At 37.2% G+C, this 17,914-nt stretch overlaps 1 pseudogene; it reads right to left on the bottom strand.

Annotated features, from left to right (window-relative positions):
- Window positions 1-515: 515 nt before the first annotated feature.
- Window positions 516-16,646, bottom strand: LOC131859290 (laccase-4-like; annotated as a pseudogene).
- Between the last annotated feature and the right edge of the window lie 1,268 nt (window positions 16,647-17,914).

Consider the following 17,914-nt stretch of genomic DNA (forward strand, 5'->3'; position numbering starts at 1 on the left):
ATAATTTTTTTTAATAATATTTGACATCCCCCTTCTCGTGTTCTTAAATTTTCATTTTAATTTTCATCAAAATTGCTGAAATCTAAGCATACAACCATCAATCTTAGATAATTAAAATTTCGTAATTCTTAAAATGTGTTCAGTTTCAGTATTTCCAAATAAAAGCTACGTTTATCGCAGCCTTGTTTTCATGAACTGGAAAGTGACAGGCCAACAAAATTTGCCTCCTTATCTTTTGATAAAAATAAACTCAAACACAACTTTTTTCGACTCGATGCACAACTTAAAAATAAAATGGAACACAATAATTGATGGTTCCTCATACTTATGGAACCAAGCGCTTTCCATATTACTTATACAAAGTAACTAATTTCTTTCTTCAAGCTCCATAATAAGTTTTGAATGCAGAAAACTCTAGTAAACTAGCATAGCAGAATGGTGGCCACAGAATATGTAGTTATCAGCAGGATGGAAGATCTTTGGGAGGAGGAGGAAGAGATTGAGATTTCTTATTTTCATCCCCAAATGGTGTGTACTTCCAGATGACAATGCATGAACCATACTCCTGCAATTACATACACAAACTCCAGCACTACTAATATTGAATAAATGAAACAACCAAAACATTATTATTTTGGATAGAGTTTTATAAAAGGGTTATATATAAGAATACCAGGATTATCAGCCAAGAATCTGAGGACCACCCAACCTCCACTAGGCACTCCAACTGTGTTTCTTTCGGGAGGATCCACCAGATTAAAGTTAGAGGGGTCAGTGCTTGCATTGTAGTTTCCCACACCTTTACCCACGATGAAGAAATTATAGCCGTGCAGATGAAGAGGATGGCTCTATGGCCCTACGATGCTGGCTCTCTGGCTCTACGATGTTGTTGGAATATTGTTTAGTAATTCCTTCCACTTGCATAGTTTTATGTTTTTGGTTTTTCAGTTTTATTTGGGATGATTATGCATGAAATCTGTTTTAGTTTTTTGCTTTATTTCTAATAATACAAGTTTTCCAATATCTAGATGTATCTAAGACCTCTATATAATGAGGGAGTTGTAATTCATTCTTTATCAATTAGTCTGATCCTTGATCTATTGATCAAGAAGCTCATGTAATCTCTTGAATAAATAGAATAGTTTATTTGTGTTCCAATTTTATATTTCTTTCATTTGATATCAGAGTAGGTTTGAGAAAGTTATCTGATTCAAGAAAGATCGTGGGAAGTTGAAGATTCTGAAGAACCAGTCAGAGTACTGGAGAAATTACTAAATCTAGTCATAGCTGAAGACAAAATAAGAAATCCACAAGAAGCCGCCAGAGGAGATCGACGAAGATCAAAAAACATTTATGTGATATATTTTCTATTAGCAAGTCACCCATGTTCAAAGGGCGAAGTTTTATCGAAGTCAACAACTTTCAACGTAGAAGCCACCTTCTCCATGAAGTGAAGTCAACCCTCGAAAGAGGAGATTGTAATCTGGTATAAACTATAAGTTGAAAATCGCCTCCAAAAAGGTGAAGCCCTTCTTTATAGGATTGTTGAAGGAGACAAAGAAAACTACCACAAATCATTAAAATTATTGACTTGTATGAAGAAGATCATGGATCTTGTAAATGTCAAAGAATTAGTCAAAGCCACCAACATGAAGTTGTGTGAGGAAGCCCAAGCATGGTCTTTGAAGAGGCCATAGTGATTTTTGTCAAAATAAAGGAGATAATGCTTCTATGAGAGGACAAAAGATCCCAAATTTTGCGAAAGTTGGAGAAATTATTTTAAGCCATCGATATGCAATCATGTGAGGAAGCCAAATCCAAGTCTTAGAAAAGCCTTGAAGGAGTTAAAAGTCAAGAATTTGCAATCTAAACAAAGATCGCCGCATGATGGATTGTGGTAGGAGTTAAGCTCGTTGAAGCCAGATGAAAATTCAATTGATCTTTTTGTTTGTGATAAAGATAAATGGGTTTTACATGGACCCAAAACAAAAAGTTTTACAACAGCTGACCATCAGCCAAATAGACATGAACCAACATCAAAATAGGGGAGCATCCCTGAGCAGCCACAAAAACATAGGAAATGCAAACTAACAAGACAAAAGAAAAGAAAAATTATCAATTAGGAGAGAGCACCAGATCCTTGTTCTTTTGGATGGAAATCCTGTTGATTTCCTCTAGCTCCTCCATAATCAATCTGGAGGTACCCTTGTTGTTGCTCCTGCTTCCAGTTTTGGAACCAGGACCAGTGGTTTTGCTGTCTCCAACAGCCATATCTTCCCCTCCAAGATCTTTCATTGGTTCACTGTGGTAGGATTCAACAACCATGACATTAATCTTTTCAAGCCCCTCTATACTGTTGTTTATGGATTCTTTTCTTATGTCAACCAGGTTCTTGAGATTTTTCTTAATCTTAGCCATAGACTGCTCCACCTTTTCAATCTTTCGTTCATGATTTCATTTCATCACCTCAACATCCTGGGAGAGTTTTTGGGTCATAATCATGAGTTTCTCAGGTTTACTGGGCTCATGAGAAGCAGTGAAGATATCAATAATCTCTTTAACCCCCATTTTGAGGGTATCATTTCATGCTCAACCCACTTCCAACAGATCTCCTGGCTTTTGGTAGCTTCCATAACCAAATTCATCAAGTTACAGGTCCTCTGAATCCCACTATTCTCTTCATTGGCTATGGTCCCCTATTTTTCTTTCAAGACAGGGATGTCCAATTTAATTCCCTAATCCGTAATCTTCAGGCTATGGTCCTTAGCCATCATATTTTTCTTTTTAGAGAGGGGCTTGGCCTTAGAGATTAGTTTGTTGGTGGTTTTGTATTTGGTAGCTGCCCATCTGGGAGGATTCTTGCTGCTAAACGTCCCAAGGGTGACCATCATCTTCCCTTCATCCATAGGTTTCAATTGTTCTTTTTGTTAAATCCATTAGTGGTTAAGATTAAGGGGGAAACTGTTGGAATATTGTTTAGTAATTCCTCCCACTTGCATAATTTTATGGTTTTATTTTTTCAACTTTATTTGGGATGATTATGCATGAAAGCTGTTTTAGTTTTTTCCTTTATTTCTAATAATACAACTTTCCCAATATCTAGATGTATCTAAGACCTCTATATAATAAGGGAGTTGTAATTCATTCTCTATCAGTTAGTCTGATCCTTGATTTGTTGATCAAGAAGCTCATGTAATCTCTTGAATCAATAGAATAGCTTATTTGTGTTCAAATTTTATATTTCTTCCATTTGTATCTTGAAGAACAAGTTCTATGGTGCTGTTGAATGGAACCACTTTCAGCCTTCTGTCGTTGAGAGTCCTTGTGTTGTTGGGAGGGGTGCCTGTGTAGTTCAAAGGAAATGGTGGATTGTCAAGGGAACTTGCATTATAAACTCCTTTTGACTCCCCAAAGAAGTGAGCTTGAAGAAGAGCTATGGTGGGAAGAACGAAAGATATGTTGTTAATGGAGGCTGCAAATTTGGTGCCGTTGGGGCCTTGGCATGTTTGTCCTTTATTACACGAATTTAGCTCTAATCCCATTGTGAATAAGAATTTTCGGTCTACAGTCTGAGGAACGGCTGCTGGGAATTTCCTACTGGCCAAGCTTCTGAGCTTTTGACTGAAATTGGTAGCGAAAGAGGTATCATTTAATGCTGGAAAAGTTGGCTTCATCAGAGGAAAGGATGACATAATATTTGTTGTTTAGAATTGGAAATATACTCTAGAATTCCAGTAGTGGTTGAGTTATCGAATGTTCCAGAGGCAATAACATAAGGATGTGCAGACATGAGAAATGTGGCATTTGGTGGATGAGATTTGGCTATGAGGAGCACGTTTGTGGTCTAGTCGGGAGATATAAGAATGATATTAGTTTGGAATGGTTTAACATACACTGCATCTATTTCCACAACAGTTAATGTGTGGTTGTCATGTCCCCATTCAATACTTAAAAAAATAACGATGTACGATTGAATATGTTCTAATTAAAGATTTAAACTTATTATTAAAAGAACTAATCAATACGCATCAATATCATGAGAGGAAGTGATTGGTTAATGTAATGATTTCTATGAAGACAAGATCGATAGGAAACAATAGGGAAGGACAATCGACGAATGAGGAATCGGTAATAAATACTCCCAAGTGTTGATAGGAATGGCAGTTCGTATGAAGAATGAAAGCCAAGCAATAATCAATCGATGATCATGAATATCGATCATACACATGATTGTTAATGATTAATAGGTAATGGTATGATATGCAGATCAGTAAAGCGAGTAAGACATTTATAAGCATTGGCAAATATTAGTTCAAGACAATGATCAAGAATATGGCAACCACGAACTCATTGCATTCCGATTCTTATAAAGGCAATACTCTCGATATATGATTAGAAGATTGATCACCATAAGAATCCTTGAGGGACAACATCCGGCAAGAAGAAAGGGACTAAGGGCAACAAGCATACACATTATCGATTAACAACATTGGGTAGACAAACAAAGCTCAATCATGGAAAATGGAGAATTATACAAGCCCATTTAAGAATAATGAAACGTATCGATAGAAGTAGCAATTTGGTTAGCATCAAGAAATAACCTGAAGACGTGATACCCCTTAATTATATTCTCACCAATAATCAAGGATATTGAAATGACTAATCGATGATTGGTTATAACATATGATGATAACAACAGTTGTTAAGAGATCGTTAATAATCGATTATGGGTGGCGGTGACTAGAATAATTATATAATCAACTAATGTGATTTGCATAAATGAAAACGATGTGCATTTGAAGAGACATAGGACATATCTCTTGAGTACATGCTATCATCTCAATTTGCAAGGTATAAGGAATTGATCTATCTCATTCCATGAGGCATCGAAGGAGGGAATTGGGAATCCTTTTATCTCTTTATCCATAGTTGAATTTGTTTAGATAGAGCACTTGTCTCATTGGCAAATCTGTTTGCGGGCATCTAAATACACATCGGAAACAACACCAGTATTGTTGGTAGAGTACATGTTCAGAATAGACCAGGGAACCTCATTATTCTAAGCGAATGTCACAGTCTGGTTCCATACACAGATTATCATATCTGACATAGCAGCACCTTGTAATTGATCAAGCATATTAGCATAATATACACATCACAAGGTTATCTTGCATGGTAAAAATAGACATATCAGACATAGCAGCGTTAGAAGGATCGATGCATAGTTCTATTATCGTAGCAGAAAAGAAAGAACTATATATATGCATATCACAATTACTGTTATAACATTGGCAGATTGTACATAAATAACATAATATCGATTATTATCAATACATACATTAATGCTTGCATAACTTACTGGTCATATTAGAAATAGCGGTGATTTAGCTATTCCAATCACTCATAAGAAGTATCCTTCACAGTGTTGATTATAACTATTAAGAAATTAGTCTCTTTCAATTGAGGTTGCAAGGTAATTGCCCCTATTCCCTGAATTAGGCAAACGGGGACATTACAGTGGTTGGCTATTGCAAAGAACAATCCATCATTGAGAGCAGCATTGATTATGCGAAGAAGGTAAGCCTTTCCAGGGGTCAATTTGAGCTTGAATGCATCTGCATCGAACATACATATCAAAATTATGTCTTAAATATATCTATTCAATTTTTTTTTACAGTGAGACATAAATTCTTTCTATCGTCTAATTTGAATTAATTATATTTATTATTAAATAGTAAGTTTTTAAGAGATAAATGATTGTCGAATTTAAAATAGAAAACAAATTTATTTGTTTTAACATTAATAACACAGTAATCATTATAAGAAAATGATTATCCAAATGCTTTTCAAAAGGTCAGGGAATATATATCTTCCCTTACCATTTGAAGAGCAATTATACAAAAGTCCAGGTAGTCCATTAATGGTATATGCATCTGACACATCGGGTCCCGCACCATTTTGCATTGCTTGGTTGATAACAACTTCTGTGTCTGTATTCCACCATTCCCCTGCAGTGTCCAAAAAAATGCTAGTATTTTCATTTAAAATTAGACTAGCTTTGAATAACAAGTGCAATACATGATAAGATGAGCCAAGCAAAATTCAGAATCCATCTTGTTATACTTTACCAAAACGAATAGGCACTTCATGGTGTGGCTTAGGGAATATATAAGAATCATGCTTTTTAGGATAGATAATAATGGGTCCATACAAACTTGCTCGTAGCCATGAAATGTGAGCATGCCACTAGAGTGTTCCTCTCCACCCTTTAATGGTAAACTTGTAAACATAGCTCTACCTAGTTTGAATTGGACACTGAGTGATATATGTAGGACTTGTTGGGATGTGAAGTCTGACTCTTCATTTCACCTTCCCATCTCTGTCTCTTCGTCTTCTGATGAAGAGTATTGTATAAATATGAGGGTAAAACCTCATGTATATAAGCTGGAAGAATACTAATAGAATCCCTGCTCTTCTTTCTGGTGGATGTAGCCAAATTGGTGAACCACGTTAAATGCTGTGTTGTGTATAATTTATGTGTTCCCAATTTATCTTTTAAATTAACAATTAGTATCAGAGCGGTTACGAGATCTACAGAGAGAAGGGTTTAATGAGGGGATGATTAAGGACAGAGCAGATGACAGCCATGCCCATGTGTTGGTGTAATTTGTGAATTCTAAATTTGATTTTTTTAGAATTGGATGCTATGTTCTAGTTACCGCCAAGATTGCCAAATATATGGCAGCTGGGAAATTGTCCCCAATTACTAGATAGGCCTTGTGATTCAACCTGTCATAGAAAGCATGTGAAGTGATGATCGTTAATGGTTGTTGAATGGAGTCACCTCGGAAGGATGAACATGTAGAAAAATTGCCAAAATAGAATAACTTGGGTTTGCTAATTTTAAGTATTTAATCTGAAGTGGGCTCACCCTGTTCGATAATATTAAAAGAGATATGGAAAGTCATTAACTGTAGTAAATGGATAGAAATCTTTGTGGCAGAATACTTATCAATATTGTTAGTAGCATGCAAAATAAGAGTTGTTAGACATTGCTAATTTTGGTCGTTGTTGTGAGGTAGATGAAGGGGAAGAAGAATAAAGGATAAAGCAAAAGTCAGAGAAAAGAATACCTTATTTTGTAGTGAAGACGGGCTGGTACCTTGCCTCTCAAGAAGTTGCCGAAGGTTGTGAAGGTGGAGGATATGTGACCTGATAATAAGAAGCTAGTTTGGAAGCTCAAGAAATGAACTTGTTATATGGTTTAATAATTGCTCCATAGCGATCAACTGGATTACCAACTATAATTAGAAAGGGGAAACCGTAATAATTGTTGAGGTACCCTGCTAAATCTAGTGCATTCATTGGACTTGTGTGAAGGCTCGACCTCGGAAAAGAGATCATAGGTCATGTGAGATTCCAGTGAGGTCATGATTGCCCTTGTGTGTGGCATTGGAGGTTCCAAGATAATTTCATGGGCTATTGTTTGAGCCGCTATTCCCAATTCATGGCCATAGTTATGATGTTGGTTATATGTAGCTTTCGTTTTGGGAGGCAGGGTAAATGGCGAAGTTGTGCCATAATAGGCTTACATGTTCTTCAGGTGATGCCAAAGCCCACGCCAATACCTTTTTTATAGTGGCTAGAGGAGTTTCATGGGTTAAAGCCCTTGTAGGGGCTGCCATTGGTGGTGAAGAAATTTGGCAAAATGTTATGCGACATCTTGTGTTGACTGAATTGGCTTCTCAGATTCTGGCAGCGAAGATGTTGTCTGGAAATGAGGATATAAGAAAGCCATGGGATTCTGTAGAAGATAGAGATGCTCTTATCTTGCAGGTGGATATGGCTAGTCTTGGAAAAGATGATGTCAAGATTTGTTTCATCCCCTGTGTTTTTTTTTTAAGACAAGTGCAGATTGTAGTGAAATATATAGAGATGTAATACAATGAAAGGGGCTAGTGAAGAAAATACATTGAATCCAGAGGTTTTGGGCGACAACAGCACCATCAAGAGAAGAGTGATATTGTAGTTGCAATTCTTGAAGTGATCTAATCTAGCCAAGATGGAAAAGGCATGGTGTAGGAGAAGCTAGGATAGTTGTTTTGCTTGAAGAAGTTGTAGCTCATGAAGATTAAATGAAACAAGAACTTGGGGCAGATGACCACGGTGATGGTTCAGGGTTCTAATCAGCTTGTGCTGGTTGAGGTAGAGAGGATTCTGCATGATGCCCTCTATGAGTTGTCTCATTAACAAGCGTTATTGATAGCTAGAGGTGGTTATTGCAATGGACCAGACATGAATTTTTGGATTTTACCTGTAGGGTATTCAACAATTACAGTTCTAAGTTATAATATCATTGAGTGGGAGTGTTTTTATTTTGGTAGTGAATTTTTGTCAAGAGGTGGTTATCTTCATGTGATTGGAGATGTTGATTCTTATATGCCATGGTAGGCTCTTGATTCTAGATTAGAGCATTGGCATGATACATGTACTGTTGACAGGTTATGCTCATTGGAGAATGTGGTCTTCATTTGTGAAGATGTAAGATCAAGTTGTCCTGTTGTGTTCCCAGGTAATGTAGACGTGTAGTGGGAGTTTTGACATTGGTCTTGTTAGTGCTCTTAGTATGAAGCACATTGGTGGATTGACCATGGAGGTTCTTTTGAAAGCTAAGAGGCTTGGGTGAGGCTAGAGTTCTCTTAGGATTAGAGAACATTTGTTGAGACAGTATCTCTTTAGAGGTTTCAACAAGAAGACCGAGGAGCCTACACCTAGTGATGGATGTGCATTCATTATGGACCTAGAGGAGATTGTTCTTGGACAGAGTCATTGGAACTTGGTGTATCCTTGAGGAGCATTCTTAGTCCTCACTCTTGGTCTACTCGACAGATTTATCTCCTTGGAGGAGATGGTTCCTAGTTTTGGAATGATATTGAGTTTGATCTTCCTTTATTACATGACCCTACATCCATGTTGGTTGGGTGTTGTTAATGCTTTCATTTGGGGAGGTAAAGGAGATCATACTTGGCACAACTGATCACTTTGTGGTGTTGGTAGAAGGATGAGATATGGTTTGCATGGATGTTTCTTCCTAGAGTTTTTGAAGTCATCTATTGTTGTTGTACTTTATTGTTTTTTAACAGAAATATATGGTCTTTTTATGAGGACTTGGAGGATGTCAAGTGAGTTTTTGCAGCAGGTTGGTTGCAGGTTGCAGGCCATGGTGATTTGATTATTGCCGCATCTTTTATGTTAGTGCTGATTGGTAGATTTGAGTTATTGGTTAACATTGCTCATGCAGCATGTGAACTACTATATAAGTGTCTTCTAGTTTTTTGCACATCAACGGCTTTTCATGTGTTTTGTTGGAAGATGGGATTACACAAATTGTTGTATGGGATGGATATGTTGGCATTGATAGGATGTGATTAGCAATTAGCTGTGGTTGCTATTCCAGCTATGGTCATTGATTCTCAGCCTATTTATTACCATGGAATTCGATATTTGCATTTGGATATTGGTTGAGAATGAAATGCAGGGGATATACTTCAAGTGGGAGGTTATTCAGACGTGAAGTCAGAGTGTGAGTAAAAATTCAAGTGGGAGATTGTTGGGATGTGAAGTTCGACTCTTCATTTCAACTTCTCATCTCATCTCTTCATCTTCTCCTGAAGAGTATTGTATTGTATAAATATGAGGGTAAAACCTCATGTATATAAGTTGCAAGAATACTAATAGAATCCCTACTCTGCTTTCTGGTGGATGTAGCCTAATTGATGAACCATGTTAAATACTGTGTTGTGTATAATTTGTGTGTTCCCAATTTGTCTTTTGAATTAACAGGTCCATCAGCCCATCTAGATCTAAGCTATCAAACTACATGCCTGAATGTTTGTATAGACACTAGACCAGAGGATCCAAACAAGAACCAAAATCTTTACAGTTTGTATCTTTTAAACAATAACATACCAATGAATAGTAACATTTTTGTTCATATGATTTGTTACTTTGACTACTACTCTGTCACCTTCCCAAGCATATAATGCAAGCCCTAGATACTGCCCATTCAGAGTTATCAGAGGCTCTGTATGGCAAAGGCGAGTCACATTCTTCATTTGGATCTACACATGATTGAAAGAAGAACAAATATAAAACTTGCTTTGAATTCAAGTAAACTTTATCAAACCAAACTGGTTCTATTTTTAACATTCACCTCAAACAATGCCATTAAAAGAAACAAAATAGTATAATTTTATTTTTGATAAAAGTGGATGAGACCACTAAAATTATATTAAATCTTTAATGTTTTTACAGATGTTTGGTTCAAAGAGCATGAAGGGAAAGAACCAGTAAGAAAACCCTTCAGTATTTCTCAAGAGAACATAAGCCTATCTACCCATTACAAAAGCCCATAGACATCCCAAATAAACCCCCCAGATACATAGCCAACCACATTAGATATAAAGGAAGTTGTGAGAACCAGTCTAGAAGAGAACATCTCAAAATGGAGCTAGAGATGTCCAATAAAATTCAGTGCCAACACCCCAAGAGCCAACTTGTCTATACACCACATGAGTCCAAGGCTTTGAAGAAAACAAAACTCAAAGCCAGAAGAGAACCAAGAATAAGTGATCCTGCCAGCACAAATATGGTGAGCAAACATATGCCAATCCAAATAAGAAGTAGAGAATGATAATAAAGACCCTTAGGAAGCAGGATGAGACTAATCCAAAGAATAATCCAAAGCAAAAGCCAAAGAAGTAACAGTAGGATAAGAAACCCTCTGCAAAACCATGTTAACTGTTCTTTCCAATTCCTCAGAAAAAGCCACCATCCACTGAGTTTAACAAGAACTCTCCAAAGAAAACATAGCATTTTGTTAAAAAGAAAAACAAAACAAAGATAGAGTGAATGCCATAACTGCACGCCATCAAGACTATAACAAAGAACAAGATCACCGGATCATAACTATCTTCCCATCATAAGAGAAAATAGCAAGCAAGAAGCTGCTCAAGCAATGATGAAACCAACTCATGCCTCACAACATCCCCAAACATTAAAAATACAACTCCCTAAATCATAGATCAACCACGATGCCGAATGATTCAAAGAATGGATGAATTACTATCATTAAGATATGAAACCCCATGGTAAAGGCATCAATATTCCGACCACAAAGAAAAATGATTACCAAAAAATAGACAATCTAATAGTTATTACTAACATACCCCTGCTGAATAGATAATCATTAACAAGTAATGAGTGTTGGTACCCAACAGTCCCCAAAACATCGAAATGAAATCGAAATGCCCACCAACAAAGATAACCAATGACAAAGTGCACAACCAAGTACGATAGATAGACAGTAAAAACAAAGGCCCATCCGGTACCAGCACTACCAAATAATCAAAAGATGGCCCTCCATCCTCCATACTTAATGAGGAGGTACTACCAAATATAGCTACAATAGAGATGCTACCATAAGGGAAGACAACATCCCCCCTATAGCCATATAGGGAAGCGAAAAACCACATAAAGCAAGGAGACGGGAGAAGACCATAGCATAGTAGGAATCTCAATCTGATAGTAGAAGCCACAACAATCTCCCTACTTCATGAGGAAAATCTAATAGGAAATTTTAACAACAAAGATATTGTCCCGAAGACCAACACCTTCACTACAGACACTAACGAAATAAAACCACACTAAGCATAGAAAATGAAGTAGGTTTCTAAAAGGAGGGCCTGCTAAGAAAGAAGCTTCATTCAAGAAATAGGAATGTCCAAAGGAGAAACTTCTAGGAAATCATCACCCTCAGCAACAACCTTATTCGCTAAGAAATCCGCAATGATGTTGATCTCCCTAAAACAATGAGAAATAGAGAAAGTTGAAAAGCACTTTAATTGCACAAGAATGTGATCTAAGAAATACTGTAAATGCCAAGAGAGACATTTTTTGGCTACAACCACCTGAAACACCACAATTGAATTGCCTTCAATAACAATATCTTTAATATTTAATGAAAGAGAGAGATCAAGCCCAAAGGATAAAGCCTGGAAATTAGCCACATTATTGGTACCTTGACCAATATGTTTTCCCACAGCTTTGATGATCTTCGAAGAATGACAAAAAATAACTGCTCCAACACCCGACCTTCCCAGATTCCCCTTAGAAGCCCCATCAAACTGAAGTTTGAATGAAGGGAAGGGAGGAGGACTCCATTTAGCCATTTTACGTTTAACAAGAGAAGATAGACCACCTGATATAGCCCCATGGGTAGGCATCAGATGAATCGAATACCATTTACAAGTGACCCAATGATCCCAATGAGAGAAAGACCTGAGGTGATCTAAATTTTTATGGATGTAAGACTGCACCACCTCACTAATGGAGGTTTGGATTTTACCAATTACATCAATCAAGGTGGCAAATTTATGTTTGAAAATTCTAGAATTCCTTTCAAGCCAGAGATTCCAAATCACTAGTGATGGGGCCACAACCCAAAGGGATGAATAAAACGAAGAGGAAAACAACAAGGGCTAGGCCATGGATTGCGAAAATAGATTAGGACAAATAGCAGAAGACCAACCAAGCATGCCAAATAGCCAATACCAACACTCAGAAGCAAATGGACCAAACAAGAAAAGTTGATCCATGGATTCCATACAATAACCACATAAAACACAAGGAAATACTGTTGTAAACCCAAGTCTGTCCAATCGCATCCCAGTGAGGACTTTATCTTGGACTACCAACCAAGAAAATGGCCCTACTTTAGGAAGACAAGCCAGATGCCAAAATAGCTTAGAAGGCCAGCAAGAGGGTGAAGAAGTCTGAACCAAAGAATTATAACCATCTTTAACTTAATATGAACCTGCAACATTCTTAATCTAGATCAAGGAGTCTTATTTATTGTGAAAAACAAGAGGTCTTTTGTGAAGTTCTTCCACAAAAGAAAGTATAAGATTGGTATTAATAGACAAGGGATGAATATTCTTCCATTTAGCCACTACACATGCACCTGTGGAAACAATGTCAAAATAATCTGCAACAAAAGGCCCCCAAAGATCTGATAGAATATCGAGCAAAGGGGACCAGTTTCGGATAGCTGAAAGAGAAGGATGCCCATTCGAAACTTCATCCCAAAATCAGGCCTTTTTCCCATTATGGACAACCCAAGATAAATATGTTAAAAGAACCCTCCTACAAGAAACCAAAAAGTTCTAGAATGCAGAACCCTTTAGAAGAGATGTAGCAGTAAAAATCCTCTCTCTAGAAGTACCCCTTAAATACTTAGAAAGCATGATGGAAGCCTATTTTCTATGAGGGTTTGCATATAACTTTCATACCAATTTCACCCCCAATGCCTTATTCTGAAAAGCTAAATCATGAATACCAGCACCCTCCAGCTCTTTAGGATGGCAAATCTTGTCCCAAGAAAGGAGAGGGATCTTCTTTCTATCTCCCAAGTTATCATTCCAAAGGAAGGACCTAAGGGAAACCTTAATGTCCTTAATAACTTGAGAGGGAGTCTACAAAATAGACATCAAATATGTGGTGATGGCATTTAAAACTGATTTGATTAAAAGGATCTTACCAGCCATCATAAGCTACTTGTGATTCCAGGAGGAAATTCTAGAGGTTATTGAATGAACAACTTTATCCTAAAAGGAGGCTTTTTCTGACCCCAGAAGAAAGGAATGCCCAAATACATACACGAAAAAGTCCCTACTTGGAAACTCCAAAAGAGGATGAGTCTATCCCTAACTAGGGGGGAGACATTCACGAAAAAGACTTTGGACTTGTGATTATTAACTCTTTGTCCAAAAAAAATAGCATAATCAGAGATAATTTTCTTTATAACTTGATCCTCCCTCAGAGAGGCTACCCCAAATAGAAGTGTGTCATCAACAAACAAGCAATGGGATTGTAGGGAAAGGAGGCCATCCACTCTAATACCTGACAATAAACTAGATGTTGTAGCATTAGAGATGGCCCTACTTAACGCTTCTGCCAAAAGAATAAACAGAAAAGGAGACAGGGGATCCCTTTGCCTAAGTCCTCGGGAGGAAGTAAAAAACCTCGTAGGGGAAACATTAACCAAAACTAAGAAGCGAATAGAAGATATGCATGAAAACACCCACTTCACCCAACAATGCGAAAACCCCAAATGATACAAAACAGTCACAAGGGACTACCAGTTAACATGATCATAAGCCTTAAGTATGTCTAGCTTAAGAATCATGGCCAGAGCCCTTTGTTGAGATATGGAGTACAGAATTTCATGAGCTACAATTGTACCTTCAGATGTCTCCCGACCAGGCACAAAGCCACCCTATTCCAAGGAAACTATCTGTGGAAAGAACCTAGAAAGCTTAAGCAAAATTGCCTTAGTAAATTTTTTATATAAAGTAGTACACAAGGCAATCAGATGAAAGTCCAAAAATGAGCTAGGATTGTCCACAAAGTTCGGAATAATAGCAATAAGAGTAGTATTAAGCTCTCTCAAAATTGACCTATTTCTTCTAGATTCCTCGAAGGCTAGCAGCACGTCATTTCCTATAAATTCCCAACACTTCTGAAAGAATAGAGTCGTAAAACCATTCGGGCCAGGAGCCTTTTCCGGATGCATGGAAAAAACTATCTCTTTCAGCTTAGCCAAAGTAAAGGTATCCATAAGAATCTTATTATCTTCTTGAGATACTAATGAGGGGATCGAATTCACAATTTCATTGACCACAACTGGATCCACTGTAAGAAGTGACTTAAAGAACCTAACGGATTCGGAAGCAATATCATCCTCATTAGCCAGACTGTTACCATTAGAATCAATAATACAGGAAATTTGACTACGAAGCCTCTTGAGCTTAGAAGAGGAGTGGAAGAACTTAGTATTTCTATCCCCTTCAGAGAGCTAGAGGTCCCTAGACTTCTGCCTCCAATAAGATTCTTCCCTAGCCAAAGTCTCAGTCAGTTGAAGATTCAACAACTTTAACCTATCATATAATAGAGAGGACATACATAAAGTCATAATGCTCTTATTAAGCTGTTCAATTTCTTCCTGAAACTAGGCCTTTTCTCCAAAAATGTTCTTAAAATGCATCACATTCCAATCCCTAATCCTATGCTTTAAGAAGCCTAGTTTCTTAACAAGATGAAACATCTGAGACCCAGGAAAAAATGGGGCAGAGCACCACCATTGCTTTAATGAAGGTAAAAAAGATTGATCCCGAAACCACATTGGCTCAAACCTAAAAGGTAACTTCTTAGGTGCCCTATCCTCGAAAATAGTAAACAAAATAGGGAAATGATCAGAGCCAGTAAAGGGGAGAACTGAGAAAACAAAATCCTAACCCGAATTGAACCAATTTTCTGAAACCAAAAAGTGATCCAGCCTTTTAGAGATTTGGCAAAAGTCTCTCCGCATGTTGGTCCATGTAAATGACCCATTAAGAGGTTTACAATCGACCAAATTTAAAGAGTGAATAAAGTGGCAAAAGTCTGACATAGAATGTTTGTTAGGGATGATACCCCCAGCCTTTTCATCCAAACTAGCAATTGCATTAAAATCCCCCCAAAAAATTAAGAAAAACATTACACAGCGGAGCAGCAAGGGAAACCAAAAATTCCCAAAGGTTTCTTTTTTCTAAAACCCTAGATGTCCCATAAACATTAAAAAGCCAGAATTTTAGATTAGATATCCTACTCTTGATGAGACCAAGCATCCAATTGGATGAGGAAGCAATTAATGAAAAATGAAAACTAGAATCTTTCCAAAGGACTGGAAGACCACCTGAAGCACCTGAAGAAGGAGATGCACAAAAATTCCATACTTTCCAAGAAGAGAATAACCTATCAGTAGAAGATAAATTTAACTTAGTTTCTTCCACCATTACCATATCACAATTCATTAAGTACATTTGTGAATTAATCAATCATCGTTCGTTACGAACGGGCATTTAAGCCCCTAACATTCCAAGATATAATCCTCATTGGTCCTGAGGGGATGCATCTGCTCCCCTCGAAACTTCCAAAGAAACTAGAGAAACCTTACCAACCAAAAAAGTCTTATGAAGACATCGCTTAGAAGCCAAGGCTCTTGTGACTGGCGGACTAAAAGGTTTTTTTGTTCTTTTCTTTCTGGAAGTCTCCAAAGAAGAAAGAAGAGTTGTTTGAATTCCCACATCAATTTCAAGTTTAGTATTAGCATATTTGGGTTTACGGCCTCTTTTCCCTAGATTTGACAAAGGTGACAAAGGGGAAAGAGGGGTTTGAACAAAAGGAAGCCCGTCAATACCCAAAGGAGTATCCATGGATGGCCTATTTTCAATGGAACCTACCTCAAAAACCAATGCCACCTTAACCTCTTCCTTATCAGGAAGAATGGGAGCCGAAGGTGGACCAAGAACTGATGTCACCAAAACATTATCCGTATTGAGTAAATCAAAAGAGTTAGTAGTGGGAAAAGTAGCCAAGTCATTCTCCAGGCTACCCAAATCGATTGAAATTGAAGAAATTACTTTATTAGCTAAAGCAGAGTTAAGAGAAACCTTGTTTTTATTAACAATATCTTGCACCTGAGCAATAAGCTTCTCATCTGGAACAATATCAATATCCACAAGATGTTCAGAATTCTTCAAAACCATAGGGATTTGTGTCTCAGACCCTAAGGAATTTCCCAAATCAATAGGATGCAAAGAAGACATTCCCTTGTTTAAAGCACCATTAGAATTATTCAAAGGAGAGACATTTGCAAAACTATTATTTAACTATTTTGTGTGAGATTTCCTTGTTAGACTTATGTGAATAATATTGTCATTTATGTCAAAGAAGTCATCTGGTTCTATACTAGATAGTGTATGAAGACTTGGATGACAGTTTGGATGTCTTGGATGTAGTTATGCAAGGATTGTATGTGGACAATATGTATGTGCAATTCAAGTGTTGTGGTTTTTTCTTTGAAGTTATTATGCAGCATGGACAACTTTGGATGATGACCTTTGAGGTCCCATTGAGTTCTCATTGACCCCAGAATCCCTATGTTAGGAATTCTTGTTGATCCCAGTATCAGTTATGTATCCCAAAGTTTGTATTCTTGATGGCTATTAGAAGTATCTCTTCAAGTGTTGTCATTGTGGTTTCCTTGGTACATGTGGAGTCTACATTTTAGAGATATTGAGCTTAAGCTTGTCCATTCTCTTGGGTCCGGATGACCCTTGTCCTTTTTTCAGTAATCTTGCTATATGCATTAGTAATCAAAAGTATGTAAAGGAATTGTATAGAAGTATTGCGGAGGCCGACATGAGCTTATTGATAACGTGTTGGGATTGGTTGACACACTATTCTATAATTTTATCCTCTGGTATATATACATGTACATGAATGGTGAATGAAGACAATCGATCAAGAGAGAGAGAGTGTGATGTGTGGAAGATAGTTGGAAACAAAAGAAGTAGTGTATGTGAGAGTTGCAGACAACAATAGTGTAGTAGTCCTTTTCCAAACATGTTGCAGGATAATACTAGAGTAGTCCTTTACTATACCTATTGCAAATAGTGGTGGAGAGATCTCTAACCAGATTTTTGTAAAATATGAAGATTTGTAATTTGAGCTTAACTTGGAACTGATTTCATACATTTGGAGATGCAAACCTTCTCAGTTCAACCTTATCATTTGTAGTGAGCATTCTGACAGTTATTCGTTTCTTTTGTGTGTACAGTGAGTAGTTCGACAGTGAGCCATTTTTGTAATCTGCCAGCAAGTCTCGACAGTGAGCGACCTATTTGTAAACACAACTATAACTAGTTATATTTTCCTGAGAATTAACACTCTTCGTGATTTTCTCATTTTGGGTTTTCCACGTACAAATTCTAGTATTTATCTTGTGGTTGTGTTCTTCTTGTTTATTCTGCAT

This window comes from Cryptomeria japonica, chromosome 10 (assembly GCF_030272615.1).
Source record: "Cryptomeria japonica chromosome 10, Sugi_1.0, whole genome shotgun sequence".
Taxonomy (NCBI): Eukaryota; Viridiplantae; Streptophyta; class Pinopsida; order Cupressales; family Cupressaceae; genus Cryptomeria; species Cryptomeria japonica.